General features: G+C 48.1%; 1 protein-coding gene across 1 annotated transcript in view; it reads right to left on the reverse strand.

Annotated features, from left to right (window-relative positions):
* Positions 1–12,005, reverse strand: part of DPYD (dihydropyrimidine dehydrogenase) — a 3,651,715-nt gene that overhangs the window by 780,617 nt on the left and 2,859,093 nt on the right. The window lies entirely within an intron of this gene.

Genomic DNA, 12,005 nt, shown 5'->3' on the forward strand with positions numbered 1-12,005 from the left:
GGGGTTTGATGATCTCTGATCTGTAAACTACATTTGTTTTTACATAAGGTCAGAAGACCGCCTCTAGGTCTTCCAAGTGGGCCTTTTAGCACTGGATTGATGTATACTTGGTAGTCCTCACAAAGGGGTCGAATTCTTATCCAGGATTCCTGAAAACATATAGGGGCCGATTCATGGAACAATCGTGCGCCGAAAATCTTGGCGCAAGCAGGCGCAAGCAGGCGCAAGCACAAAAAAACAGGTGCACGCGTGCGATTCATGGAAGTCCCTGCGCGTGTTTCCCTTGGGATGTGCGCCAAACCCATGCATGGCGCACACGTCACTGCAACATTCCGAACGGCGTGCGTGATGTGCACAGTGAAAGCACACAACCTCGGCGCATACACCAGAAAGTGGGCGGAACACGGGGCGTAATGCGCGGAATGGGGAACAACACGTGAAAATAAGGGCGTAACTGGGGATGTACTGCAGGGAAGCAGACGGAACGTCCACACGCACTCGAACCGCACGTATTCATGGAATTGAATAGGGCAAAGCCGTGCACAGCCAAAGACACGCACAAGCCGAAACACATCCGCCACACGAAGGCAGGCGGTAGCGTCCCTGTGCATTACAAAAGTGTCAATATACAGCAATGATGAATGTCCCATACTGCGATTGGGCCTGTGCGAGCGGGGCACGTGTATTTCAGGGGTGCGCGGGAAGTTTCACACGCGATTGAGCGGGGTACGTGTATTTTAGGGGTGCGCGGGAAGTTTCACACGCGATTGAGCGGGGTACGTGTATTTCGGGGGTGCGCAGGAAGTTTCGCACATGATTGAGCGGGGTACGTGTATTTCGGGGGTGCGCGGGAAGTTTCACACGCGATTGAGCAGGGTATGTGTATTTCGGGGGTGCGTGGGAAGTTTCACACGCGATTGAGCGGGGGATTGTGTATTTCGGGGGTGCGCGGGAAGTTTCACACGCGATGGAGCAGGGTACATGTATTTCGGGGGTGCGCGGGAAGTTTCACACGCGATAGGCCTTGGGCGAGCGGGGTACCACTCACCGTCTGCATGTAGAAGAACGCGTAGGCGACACCCACCCGCTGTGAAGTTATAGCATGTGAACCCCAACGCCTGGAAAACACACGCACCGCACCCCACGGAAAGTACATACAGAGCAATGGAAATCCACGTGGGATCTTCAAGCCCTGCCAGGGCAACGCCTGTGCGCGATACATCACAGACCCGCTTACGCGCTAAGGGCCTTTGGTCCAATGAAATCGCGTATGCCTGCTGACGCACTTACTGGCTAAGGGCCTTTGGACCAATGAAATCGCGTATGCGTGCAGATGCGCTTACGCGCTAAGGGCCTTTCCTCGAATTACACGCTGACGTGCAATTTTTTCACGTGCCAAATCACTCTGTATCAAGCTGGCCATGCGAAAACACACGGAAGACCACGCTCCTGCCCAAAAGGCCGAATCACTGCCCCCCAGAGTCACGAGCACGCTCCCACCTGCCATCTGCTGCTGCCTGACTGCCTGCTGTCCTCGTGCCCTGCCATTTGTTGCCTGCACATCAGCCATCTGCAGGGGTCCAGTTGCGGTGCCCACCCCTGCTGGAACAGAAGACTCCCGACTGGGATACCATGGCTCCACAGCCCAGCCCCAGGACCCAGTTGCCCACCCACGCCTGCCTTGGGGGTCGCCATGTCGGGGAAAACACTATCTGAGACCACTGGCGACCCCCAGCCAGAGGGGCAGAGGGCCACCAGCTTCAGTCAGAAGGAAGTTGGTGTCCTGGTGGAGCTTGTCCTGGGGCATTATGATGCCCTCTTCGGATCATCACGCGCCGACAAGGAAGGACGGGACAGGATCTGGGACGACTTTGTGATTGCCATCAATGCGGAGGGGGTGGCAACCCGCAACATCAAGCAAGTCAAGAAGCGCTGGGAGGACTTGAGGTCCAGGACCCTCATAAAGGCCCGGCGCTTCGTGGAGGGGGGCCGGGGCAGCATGAGTACCATCCAGATGAGGGTCCTGGGACGCGTACACCTAGCGCTCCATACCCAGATCCTTGAGAGGCAGACCCGTCTGGAGTCGAGCGGTAAGTGGCCAAATATTGCTGTGTGAGACAGGGCATGTTGCAGTGTGCTGGTTGTCTGATACTTGCCTGTATGTGTGACATAGGCCATGTACGCATGTGTGTGTGCAGGGACATCATGGTCATGCATGTGAGACCAGTAATGTGTGAACCACACGGTTGGTGCATGTGTTTAAATGCAACATGGGGAGCCCTATGCAGAATGGACACATGAGAGCATGCCAGTCTCTGATCCTGGACATGGGTGGGGGTGAGGGATGGGTGCTGATGCCATGTACATGTATGGTGTCCATGTCTGTGTGTCTGACCTGCGTGTCTCTGACTTGTGAATGCCATGGATGCATGACACATGTCTGTGACAATGTTCAGATTCACTGATGCAGCCTAGTTATCCTTGCATCCACTGTGTCTGGGGTGTACGAGGCCAGATGGATGAAACTACGGTGAAGTGTGTGCATGTGATAGGCATGACCCATGATGCATGTGAGTTCCAAAACAACATTGGATGTTTCAAGAGTCCCTTGGACATGTATGCTAATGCCCATAGCATGCGCCATGCCTGTTACTGCATGTGTTTTGCCTGCACTGACCAATGTGTTGTGGAGGAACATGATGGAAGTGATCTTTGACAGTGCCACTCATCTGCTATTGCTTCCTGTCTAGGGGACCATTGTACCGTACCCTGATGCTTGTGTTCTATGTCTCCCTCTACACAGCGCCAAGTGAAGAAGAGGGCGGAGATATTGTATGTGGAGCAAAGTGGCAGGGATGCCCCCACGGCTGCAGCGGAAGGGTGGGTGAGCCCCCACAGGGGCTTGCAACGGCGGAAGATGGTGTGGAGCCATCCATGTTGGTGGTTTCCACAGAGGAGGAGGAGGCCGCTACTGAGCCGCACATAGGGCCTGGTGGGGGCATCCCTGCTGGTACAAGTGGTGCAGTCCAGGGGCAGGAGCAGGAGGCAGCACAGGTCGCCGTGGAGGGGCCTGTGCATGTCACTGTCCCTGACACTGTGACTGCACCACCATGCACCAGCAGGGATGCCCCATCCCAGGCCCGTCCGCAGGTAGGGGGGATGTCCATGTCATCTGACTCCGCTCCACCTGCGGACGAGGGAACCCCTGGCCGTATGGAGAAGGTCCTGATTGCTGTCGCGTTGCACATGGGTGTCATTCGTGATGACGTGCATGCTTCCCGGGGGGAGCACGACGTCATCACGAAGAGCACCGTGCCAACGTGGCCCAGTTGGGAGCGGCCATGGTCGGGGGTTTCGTACATGTGTCGGCCACTCTGGCGATCCTCTCCTCCTCTGTGGAGGCTATGCGCCAGTCGTTCTCCATGCCGTATTCCAGCCCAGATGCCACCAGGGCCCCCTGTTGACCTGCCCCGACCAACACAGCCAACTCGGTGGGGATCCCATCCCTGCCACAGTCAGGAGTCGGAGGTCAAGCAGGGGTGGACACACCAGCAACTGGACCCCAGCAGGTGGAGGATGCAACGGCATCATCGGGCAGGGCACGTGCACAATGGCGTCGGTGGATTTCATCAGCCTGGATGCCGTTGTGCTGGCAGAGGCAGTTGCGTCGGAGGCAGCGGCAGGCTCGACGTGGGAGGCATCATGGCTCGGGGGCATCAACATCAGGGGGGCAGGAATCGGCCGGAGGGCAGGAGAACCCTGGAATGGGAGTGTCTTCCGTGTGGGAGCGGTTGGGCCAGAGATAGATGCGGAGCGGCGGCGGGAGGAGGAGGAACAGCTCACAATGGTCAGGGCGGAGAACTCCATGCGGAGGGCGCTGAGGCGGGCTGAGTGCCTCGAGGGTATTTGCAGGGAGTTGGAGCTGGACACCGCATTATCCCTGCGAGACCTCGGGGCCAGGGAACATGCCAGCCTCCAAGCCATTGAACAGGAGTTCGATGATGCCCTGGCCCATGACATCAACCAGTGAGCTGTCGGACTAGCCCACCGCCTTTGTATATAGTTATTTAGGTTTAGGTTTCATTTCTTTATTATTATGATTTGGAGTCCACGGACTTTGCTCCACTTTTTGTATATAGTTGTATTTTAGATAGGGTTCTTGGTAGGTTTCATTTGCTTTTGGGATAGTGGACCCTTCAGACTTTCGTTTTCAATGTTCAGGGCATGTATATACTTTATTTTAGTCATATTCACATGGAGTCATTTTTTTTAAACTTTCCATCTTTGGATTTCGTTCTATGGACTTTGGGGATGCACCACTTATATTTTTTCATGTTTTGGATTTCTTTTCTTGCTTGGATTTGACTTTATTTTTCTTATTTCAAATATTATTTCTTCATTTGTATGTGTGCTTTTCATTTTGACATTTGTTATACTTTTTAATACATTTCTTTATTCAACATTATTGGTGTGGTGTACAGTGATGATTTTGGTGCATGTCTCCATGAGCATTGGCACAGTCATGTGTTGCAACTGTGTGGCTCTGTAGAACATTTGCTGATGGGCATGCTGGTTCTTTTCAGACTATCATGGAATGGGTGATTTACTACGGAGTGGGTGCAGTGGTTTGTTGGGTGTTTGCACTGGGGGGTGGAGGGGTGGGATTTGGGTTGGCATTAGGGCCATGGGTCTGTATAGTCATGGTGTGGTGTTTGGGGGACATGTGTGGGGGCCTGCTGGCAGGTGCCCCACACTGCTGGGGGGTGTGGGTGCAAGGGGATATGAGTGGGACATTAGTGGGGGCCTGCTGGCAGGTGCCCCACACTTCTGGGGAGTGGGGGTGCAAGGGGACATGAGTGGGACATGAGTGAGGGCCTGCTGGCAGGTGCCCCACACTGCTGGGGGGTGGGGGTGCAAGGGGACATGAGTGGGACATGAGTGGGCGCCTGCTGGCAGGTGCCCCACACTGCTGGGGGGTGGGGGTGCAAGAGGACATGAGTGGGGGCCTGCTGGCAGGTGCCCCACACTGCTGGGGGGTGGGGGTGCAGGGGGACATGAGTGGGACATGAGTGGGGGCCTGCTGGCAGGTGCCCCACACTGCCGGGGGGTGGGGGTGCAAGGGGACATGAGTGGGACATGAGTGGGGGCCTGCTGGCAGGTGCCCCACAGTGCTGGGGGGTGGGGGTGCAAGGGGACATGAGTTGGTGATCAGTAGTACAAGGAGACATGTGCATTTGCTGGGGGGCATGCCCATGTTGGGTGGGCTGCCTGCGAGACATGACCAGGGGTGCAGGGTAGTCCCCTGTGGTGTGGGCTGCCTGCTGGGGCCGTGGAGGGTGTACAGGGAACATCTGGGAGGACCCACACTGCCGAATCACGTGTAGGACTCCCTGGCACCCCTGAAATACACATACCCTGCTGGAATCGCGTGTGAAACTTCCCGCGCACCCCTGTAATACACGTACCCTGATGAAATCGTGTGTGAAACTTCCCCCGCACCCATGATATACACGTACCCCGCTCGCACAGGGCCAATCACGTGTGAAACTTCCCGCGAACCCCAGTAATACACGTACCCCGATTGCCGTGCTGGTACAGGGTTAGCGCAGCCCTTTGCGCTGGATTGGGGATTTTGAGGCTTTTCCCTGTACGAGGGGTGTTCTTGGGGGCGTAACTGGCACTGCTGCAGGGTCTCACTGAACCAGGAAGCAGTCTGTTTTTCAAAGTTAAAAGATTTATTTTATGGATTTGAACAAGATATATGTCACACTTTTATGAATTTGAACAATATCTAGATATCACACTATTAATATTTATACAATGATCAGCATTGGGTGATATCACAACAATCAACAATCTCTTTAATCAGAATGAGTATGGATAAGAAAAATAATGCAGCATGGAATAAAACTTGATGTGGTTCAATCAAATGCAATGTCACTCTTTCCCCCTGATACTACTCAATCCCCCCTAATATGCAATATAGAGATGGAAGAAGAGGAAACAGATTTCAGGAATATACAACCTCAACCAATACAGTTTCAATCCCGATCCCCCCCGCCCCCCAGCAAGCAGAGAGAAACAGGAATGATTTCAAAACAGGTCAAATGCTTTTGAATGTGGTTTTTGAATGAATGGGAAAAACACTGAAAAATGAATTTAATTCTCTAAATTGGATTCAAAACTAGTGGGAGCCGCTTTGTATAGTTCCAGATAAACACTAGCAATGATGAATGAACAACTAGCAGATTGAAAATGGAATTCTGAGGTCAGATGCAAAGAATAGCTGTTTAGCACGTGTTTGTTTGTTTGTTTGTTTATTTATTTATTGTGCGCACCGGACCCTGAGGTAGCAGGGCGCATAAAACAAGAGGACTTACAGCTTGGTTACAGAAGTTAAAAATATACAGAGCATGGTAAAAACAGTTTTCTTGGCTTCACAGGGTGAAGGTAAGGCAGTAAAGTGCATATACAATACGGTGTGCAGAAAGCAAGTCATCATATAGCTGACGTTTTACATGATAGCAATTCTATATAAGTACAGTACATGCAGAGGATACGTGGGGCAAATGCGGGTTACATAGCATTCTCGGTGAGCCATTTTATTGTGTTCTTTCTGAATTTGTTGAACGTTTGGTCGGATCTAAGAGCATGAGGTAGAGAGTTCCAAAGTTGAGCTGGCCTGACTGGGAAGCTGGACCCTCCAATAGTGGTCAGTTTAAATCTGGGCACTAGCAGGCAATTGGGACTGGCTGTTCTTGTTGGTCTAGTGGAGATTTTTCTAGTAAAACGTTCTGTTAGGTAACAAGGGGCTTTGATATTTTAAGCATTTGTGGATGAGGGAGGCAGCTTTGAGGTTGATTTTTTCCTGGGTAGAGAGCCATTTGTGTTTCTGTCTTATTTGAGTGTTGAAATTGAGCCAAATGCAAATCTGTGGCAAACTTTACACAATTGCGGCAAAACTATAAGGAATGCGATTTTAGATTTATTTGAAAGCTGAGGATGTTAGCTTCAATCTGCACTTACATTCCGTTTCTAGCATGTATGGTATGGAAGTTATGAAGGTTTTAGTAGAGGTTGTTTTTTTTCAGAAAGAGGTGAGATTTTCAAATGAAAGATGCGCTTTTGAAATTACAAACAGATATTCTTTACACTAAGGAGGCTATGAAGATGCAAGATACCCAACAGACATCAACCAGAACAGCGGCCCCTATGCTCTGACTTTTGCCCGCCAAGACACTTGTCTTTCTCCAGAAAATATATTAGCGCAAAGATGAATTTATCACTACAATTAACAAAAGGACTATATATATGAGGGAAAGATTCAGAAAGACAAGAAGGGTTCTACAATTCAGTTCTGGATAAGATAGAATGGGTTGGATAGGCTTACTTAAAGATACAAGATTGGCTATGGACAATTCTATGCTATAGATACTCACTACTATGCTTTGGAATAGGCCCGTCAAAGATCTGGTCAAAGGGTTCTGGACTGGAACTCTGCTAGCCCACCAGACAGGATTCAGGCATCCGGTTCTTCATTCAGCACAGCACTCTGGTCTCTGCACGGCCTCTGGACTGGATCTGACGGGTCGGTTCTGGGTTATAGCTATTTGGTTACAGCTATGCTCTACTGGTTTGGATCTCTGGATTCTAGCAAGAGTTCTTGGCTAGAAAGCAGAAACAGCACAGCCAGGCTGTTGAATTTTTGGTGTGCCCCTTGGAAGTCTGGGGGTAAAGTCAGGTTGCAAGCTTTTAAAGGCCAAGCAGAGAAGGGTTCAGCTTGGAAATTGGGCCTTCAGCTTTCAGAGTTCTGGAGTCTTGGATATGGGTTCCTCCTGCAGAGTGCTTCACGAGTAAAACAGTTGATGGGTGAATCTGTGTCTGTCCCTCTAGGTCTTTAACTGCCCCTATTTATGTATTTCCCAAAGGGGTGGGGAGGCTGAATTTTACTAAGCACATCCTCTAGGAATCCTATTGGTCAAAGTATTTCCCCTCTCCTGATTTGAGAAGGAAATATAGTGTCATAGTGATGCTGCATTTTACAATCCAGGGATTACTCCCCCTTTGTTTCAGTACAGTAAATCTATTTTTCACATAAATCATATTCACAATATCACCAACTTGCTAATAATACATATTCACATCACAGATTTAGTAGAGCACGAATCCGTCCGAGTTACATTTTAGTGAGAGCTTTGGTTCAAATTTGACAGTTTGTCATGCATTTAGTGGGGTACCCAGTGTCAGATCTGTCCACATTTTTCTCCATACATGCGCATGACACCTGGGCATAATCCTGTGAAGTTTCATATTTCTAACATTATCACAATTGCTACAACATCAACATTTTGGTAGTCCTGTTTCTGAACATCGCACAGAGTTCAGAGTAGTTTCAAACTGTGAGCAGCATTTTCATATTAACAACCTATAATTTGCAGATTTTTACAGATTTTTCACAGTTCTCTACGAGTCTTTTTCCAAAAAGATATTTTCTTGTTGGTCAAGATACACATATCTGTCTGGTCCCGCCCCCAAGGTTTGGCTAGGTCCAGAGCACTCCCAGGCTCTCTTCCTGCTGGCAGTTGTTTTCTGTTGACAGTTGAATATGCATATCTTTTGAATCAAGGGAGTCTTGTGTCTCTCCTCGGAGCAACAGGCCAAAATCTCCTCCCACCTCCATTAACAACTCAATGGCAGTTCCTGAGCAGAGAGCAGGGGGAAGATGCCTTTGTTTGGGGCAAACTGTGGAATGTGCCTTTGAAGTATTGTGGCTAACATTAGGTCACTTTTAAGACCCCTTGTTTAAAATTGTCTTTTCTAAATAAACTTACATGTTCAACAAATATACACACAGATCTCATAATTCCATTCTTTTTCAAACATAGAGATTGAATTGTAGCAACCTATATTGCTTTTGATGCCAAGTCTCTTCTTTTCCACAACTTGATCTTAATGTACAAGTTTAACTAACAGTATAAGTAAATGACAGCTCTGACACAGGCGAGCGGCGGTACTGCGCCCATATTCTGACATATTTTTCCAGGCAAGCACCTTTTTGAATGTGGATTTTCTTGTGATGAAATGTGCTTCTCCTGACATTGTGCTTAGGTGGATTCTTTAAATAAAGTGATGTTTAACACCCAACAAGGATGTTGGATCTTTTCTGATGTTTGGGAACTATGATTTTGCACTTTCAACAGCCAAGGAAAAACAGATTTTAAAGCACTACTGGGTTGTCCTGGCAATGCAGCCCTGCCTTTTCAGGTAATTCCATTTCACTCTGTGGGAAGCCCAATGACCGGTTTTGGTAGTGTGGTCTCCGGTTCCACCACTGACATAGGCAAAATGGATTGGCGGCCTATTTTTCAGGTTCAGAGATTTTTAGCACAAAGAGCTTTTTGGCGGCCATCCTGTTGTTTCTGATGAAAGCAGCACGCAGTGGTGTTGCATGGCAGAGCCTAGTGGGTCACAACATCCAACAGGTGTCCAAAACCCCTTGTATTCCATGAGGCCAACAGCGATTTCTGGACTTGTTCCTTCTTCTGCCTCTATTGCTTCTTTTTTTCCATTCTAATGTTTGGGCATCCAGTTTTCTTTACTCCTGTGGCCTGTCTGTCTTCCCTATGTCCTGGATGCTATAAACTGTGGTCTTGAGTTATCCACTGTGTACCTCATTGTTGACAACATTCTGTCCATAGGTTTTTTGATTTTCTGTCCACTGGGAGTTCTTGGCAGATCTTTCATTCTTTTCTTCTTTTCGACTGGTATTTTCCTTTGTGATCTTTGAGGTAGACTCTGGGTACTGATTGGGTGGGTATGTGTCGACTTGGTTTGTTTTTTTGGTAGGCCACTCTAGTCTTGGTTGAATGCTTTACTCCGGTCTTGCTCTTCTCCCCCTTTCCTCTACTATAGTTAGCCTCAGGCCCAGGTCCCATAGTTTGTTCTTTGTTCTCAGAACCATATCTCTTGCCCTCTCTGATCTGAAATGCATGACAATCAGATCCATCCTGCTCTCATCAATAAATTCAACAATTGCTATGTCATCTGGCCCGAGCTTCTCCGCTAGGAGCAGCTGGTTTAACAACATAGTTATGTTTTTCCTGTTCAAAAGTATTTTCTTGTGATCTTTAATGGTCCTTTCCAATTTCAGTTTAGGGACATTTTTATATGAATTCTTTTCCTTTTGGCCTTCTCTCCTAGCTCGCCTATCTGAATAGTTTTTTTTCTTGACCATTCTCATTTTCTCTTGGTGGTAGCTGTGATGATTTTCATTTTTGTTTTGTCTATTTTTATATGTTCTCTCTTCTCCGTTTGACCGGTCATACTTCTTGTTATTAGATCGATCATCCTTTTCTTTCCGATTTGGTACATGTGTTTTCTGGCCTGCAGATTTGTTTACCTCCCTTACCAGGGCACGATCATTCCTCCTATCTGCTCTTTCTGTTGGCATCTTATATTGCATGTACTTTAGAAGTTCTTGCCTTCTGTTTTCAATCTTCTGTATTAATCGCTTGTCATCTTTTCAGTCTTTTTTTTCTTCTGAGTTTGTATATTAATCGATGACTTTACCGTCTGTCAGACTGATGTTGTCCCATGTTTCATCCTCATGATTATTATTAATTACTAATTATTAATTACCGTCTCCAGCTGAAAACAGCAAAAAACAGCAGATAGCCGGCGCCATTGTCTCCACGGTGGGTTTAACACCACAAGGGCGGCGAGGCTATGTTTTTAAACTTCCTGTGGGTGTGTCTTCCCGGGATCACGTGACTCGTGTGATGAGTCAGTTCACTGCAGTTCTGGGAAACTGAGTCCCCGCTCACTTCTAACTGCTGTCAGCTCCAGTCGGCAGCCTTACATGAATCGGAGCGGAGCAGGCAAGCAGGTTCAGGAGTCTTCCTTACTCTGCATACAGTTTGAAGCCAGAAGCAGCAACATATTGCATTATCAGTTGTCCGTTTCTGAACATCGGCCATAAGAAAGTTAGTCACGCACTGATGACAAGGTTGAGGAGAAGCAGGAGAACCGTGGCAAATATGTAGATATGCGTTTCTGCTTGTAGAATAAAACGTAGCAAAGATCAGCTGTTTTTACTATCATGCCCCCATGCTCCCAACCCACCTCTGTCGAATTCTTGTTAATCTAGTCATCATTAGTAGGATGTGGACTCCTCCAAGTTATATGTAAATACTAGATTTGTGAACATTTTGGATGGAATTGACAGTTCTGTATTTTTTAAGTGCATCCGCATTATTGAAAGGCTGTTCCCGTTTAGCTTGCCGGCCCTGCGAGCCATTAAACTGCTGCTAGAGCTAAGCCACGACAGGCAAAGGCAGCTGTTTTGTCAAGCTCTTTGTGATTTCTTACTGCGCGTGCGAGACTATATACTGTGGAAATGTGGAAATTCCCGAATCGCTGTGCCATGTCCATGTTTTCTGAAGGCACAAGTTTTAGAAGCCTTCACCGCATTCACCAGTAAATCATTGTACCGAATGTGTGCGTTGTAAAATGATTGCGTCGAGCACACACGTTTTTGTAGTGGTGTGATTGTATAGGTTTATTGGACTGATGCTGCACGTGAAAATATTCATAAGCAAGGTGGAAAATGTGAATGCATTTCATCTATAAAATACGAACCCAATAGTTCACTTATACATTTTTAATGCACGACACCCTCGGTGACCTCCTTTATACTCCTGCTGTCAACATGGCAGCACTGAAACATTGAAATGAGCTGCCAAGGGAAACAAAGGAAACGTATGTACAGTGAATCCTACAAGCTGTTTGTTCCCCCACCTCTTTTTTTTTGTCTTTTACCGTGCACACTACACGGTGTGATAATGTTGTGCATAATATATTCATTTCGTTTCTTTTCATTCTGAGCAAACACCATCACACAAGAAGTATGGCCTTCTCTCACGGAGAGGCACGTATTAAAGGTTTGCATTAAAAATATGTTATTGCGCGCAAGGTGAGAGCTTTTGGAAATGCAACTGCTTTCTCAT

The sequence above is a fragment of the Ambystoma mexicanum genome, chromosome 1q (assembly GCF_040938575.1).
Source record: "Ambystoma mexicanum isolate Mex_15411 chromosome 1q, UKY_AmexF1_1, whole genome shotgun sequence".
NCBI classification, from domain to species: Eukaryota; Metazoa; Chordata; class Amphibia; order Caudata; family Ambystomatidae; genus Ambystoma; species Ambystoma mexicanum.